Source organism: Anser anser, assembly GCF_964211835.1.
Source record: "Anser anser genome assembly, chromosome: 5".
Taxonomy (NCBI): Eukaryota; Metazoa; Chordata; class Aves; order Anseriformes; family Anatidae; genus Anser; species Anser anser.
The window spans coordinates 52,485,246-52,489,306 of NC_139725.1; positions in this window are offsets into that span (position 1 = coordinate 52,485,246).

Consider the following 4,061-nt stretch of genomic DNA (forward strand, 5'->3'; position numbering starts at 1 on the left):
TCTCTGCTCCTGTCCCAAGCTTTTCTTGACTGTTGGATGTTTCTCACTTCTTGATATTTTTCTCTGTATTCCAGTCATAGTACAAATGTCAAATCTCAGTCCTTACATTATTCCCTGTCTCCAACTTCTGCTAAGCTGGCCATAAAGTGCTGCTGGCCTGACTACGCAGATAGCTAAGGTGGGAGCCTGTAAGGGTTAGCAAGTCACTTCAGTCATGGAGTCTGGACTGTGAAGGCCAGATGTCCATACGGATTTAGAGATTATAGCTCTGAGCTGTTCCTGGACTTCTATACCACATTTTTTTCATAGAATCATGGAGTCATCTAGTTTGGAGAAAACTTTCAAAATCATCAACCTGAGCTACCGACTTCCACCACTAAACTATATCCCTTTGTGCCATGTCCACCAGGGATGGACTTTGGTGGACTTCGGTAGCTCACGTGCAGGACTATGCTGCTGCCCAAAGTTAATTTATTCTAGCTTGTGTGCCATACAGATAAACCCAAAATGTCTTATTCCACCCAGGGCTTGCCAAAAAGCTGCACTTCTTCCATCATGGATGAAGGTATAGCCACCGAAATTAATGTTAATCACATCTCAGGCGGATTACAGTGAATCATTATATGCAAGGCTAAATGAAGCAGCAATATAGACATAGCTCTGCAGAAAACAGTGGCCCAGCTCCTCACCAGTAGAGGCACAGAGCAGGTAGCAGTGCTCTGTGCTACTGCTCCCTCCAAGGCCACTGCTGGCACCAGCTCAGGCTTTGGCTTTGATCTGTAAATCCCTCAGCTGATTAATGCTTCTCTATATGAAGAAGTGCCTCTTCAGGAGTGGCAGCTATGTGCCTCTTCCATCACACAGCTAACTATGCTCTGGACGAATTGCATGGGAAATAGACAGGAGCGTTCTTCGGTAAGATGAAGAACCCCTAGCCCACGATAGAACATCTTCCGCAGCGGAAACTCTTGCTCTGCTCATATTGCAACCTTCCTTGCGGCTTTGTTATAGATCAATTATTGCTTGATTAACTATACAGGTAGCTGGAACCTGGGAGAGACTCTGCCTTGTTATTTGTGACACAGTAAATCTTAGAAGCTCTTTATCATCATTTGTAAACTTTCTTTTAATTGTGCATGTGTCTCAGACCTCCTGTCTGCGATACAAGCCATGAAAAATGTTACTTGGATAAGAATATGTTTACATAACCATGAGCTAATTACTGTTTGTCATAACTAAAATCAAGGAATTATAACCATGCACACCATTCACACCTTGCTTAGTTGTACATTGGTACTGGTAACTGCCACCTTGTCCTGCCCCAGAACTGGTTGCATTTGCATTCAGTGATGTGCAAACAATCACTCAGCTAACAGCCAGGTGCACTTTCTGTTTCAAGATATGCTGTTCCTTCTCTTTTATGCTTTTTTTTTTTTCTTTTTCTTTTTTCCTGCAGTATTCCTCGTGCTTTAGCCTAGTGCTCCTGTGGGTGGAATCTGGCACTAAAATCCGTAAAGTGCATTATACCCATCTGCATTAAAGGTGTTCTGTAGATGTCAGTTAGGAACAATGACATTCAGGCACTTCAGGTATATTTGAAAACAGTTGGCAGCGCTTGATGCTAGAAATACAAAAGGACTACATCCTCTGCTGGGATAACTGGGATAGCCCCATTAAGCCTAACAGCTGTAGGAGCTTAGCTCAGCTGAGGATCTGACCCCCGAGATTTATTCTTTCCCTGACAGCAAGTCAGGACCCGGCCACGTGCATGCTGTAACTCCTTGTCTTAATTAAAGTGGAAATTCTCTTCTATCTTTGGAAAGTTGTTGGGAATGATGTATGGATAACAGCTTGAGAATTCAAATTATACCACCGATCAGCATGACCTGCAAGAAGCAAAAATGTTTTGACTACTACTCTAAGCAAAAGCTGGATGGATGTCACAGATTATCCTTGCCTGCACAAATCTATAGCTACGTGATTTATGCTGGTTTTAAGTAGCTTGATTAACTAAAGTTTACTGCCTAATTTCAGTGCTTGTTTGGGAAAACTTAATAAGTAAACAGTGGTAAAGAGCACTGTGCTATTTTTCTGCAGTTATATTTTTGCTCATTTTTGTGCCTCTCATGTTTTATTTTATTTTTTTGCACCTACGATCAAGTATAAAGAACAAATCTAAAAGAATTACAGTTAATCCTTGATTTTCAGAAGCATTGTGTTATGTACAATGCACTGAAGCATCAATCATGCCGATATGATTAGAAAAAGACATATGAAAGGATGATGTTCTCTGAGATTTTCTTAAATCACAGTGCTCCTAACTTTACTACTTGCTTCATGTAAAACATTAGGGAAAGTCAGTATCAGCTGTATCCAAGTAACTGTTGTATGTTAACCCAGCTCTCTGGTCTTCTTTTCTTCCTTTTCTTCCTTTTCCCCCCTGCTCATTAAAGGCAATTTCTTTCCGGCCATGTTTAGTTTGATATTAGCCTCTTACCTTCTTTAGCAGATTGTGATTGCTAGAAGCCGATGGTTTTTGATGGTCTTGGTTGTTTTTTTGTGATGTCAGTCTAGTTTGAAATGGAAAATATTGAGACTGCTTTCTAGTTACCTTGATTGCTCTAAATGGACAAATTGGCAGTGTTTTTCTGATGCTCGTGTAGATGTTATGGGAACAGAGACCCACAAATTCAAGAACTGTACTAATACAGTTGAAGATCTGATTATGCAGCTGACGCATCTAGACGGAATAATGCTTCGTTGGGGTTATTTCTCCGAGTGTATTTGTGTGGTAGAACTAAGGAGATTTTTCATCCTTTTCAAGCGACCAAAACTACAAGTTCTGTTTAAAATTCTCTAATGCTGCTGGAAATCAAATCAAAGCGACTTCATTGAAAATGGGAAGAACACTTTTTAATCTGGAAGGGAAAATGGGTTCAGGGTAGGAAGCTAGGGGGAAATGGGTATTCCATTGTGCCGCGAATTTTGTGTTCCTAAAGCTTCTTATGTCTCACAACTTCCTCTCATTGGTCACAGTTATCAGTCTTTCTGAATAATGAGACGGCAGAAAGGACTGCATACAACTGCTTTTCAGGAGCGGTCCTCGTGTGGAAGACCTTACAGCGTTCAGGCTATCTACCTCAGTTTCCCCCTAACTGGAAGGATTATTCCTCCTCATGCTGCACATCTATCTATCTGTTATTCCTGTGACATTACACAAGTAGCAGTATTCTTTTGTACTTGTAGAACAATTAGAGCAATAAAAGCCTTCCTAAGCACAACCCTCTTCAGGCTGAATTTGCTGTTGCAAACAAAAGGGAATCAAAATAAAAGCAGATATTTATGTAATCAGTGCTAATATATGATCCGATCTGTGCCTCTGTGTTTTTAGGCTTATATTTGACACTTTTTATGGAACAGTAGGATCACTTGTAACAACATCTTTGCCTAGCCATATTTGTATTGATATGTATAGAACAGCATGTTGAAACTCCCCTCTAAGAAGATCCTTGAGGTCACATAAAACAAACAAACAGACAGACTTGCCTTCCTTAAGCTTATCTTGCTATGATCCTGGAAGGTGGGGCGTCCTTTTCCCGTTTGATTATCCCTGTTGACTGTTAAAATCAAAAGCCTGATATGTAAGTACACATGGACATTTAAAAACGTTTCTTTTTCTTGTAAGCAAGATGCTTTCGGCAAATTATCCTTTTACTGTATACGGTGCTCATTTACTTGGAAGAGATATTGGGGTGAGGTATGGGGGGGAGGGAGAGACAGAACCTTTTTTGTTAATCCTCGGCAGGAAACAACAACAATCAATTCCCCTTCGGCAGCTGTTTTGTTCTTCAAATATACTATCACTTTTTAAACTGATGGTGGAGGAAAGAATGCATTAATTCTCCACCAGATCGGGCTTCAGGAAAAAAGCAAGTTCTAATGCTGAGGAACAACATGGCATAATGTTGTTTTTCAAAACACCCCCAGATTTGTCTTTCTTTTTAATGTTCTTCACTTTGCTTCTTAGAAAAGGGGTTAAAATTAGTAGGCACATTTCATAT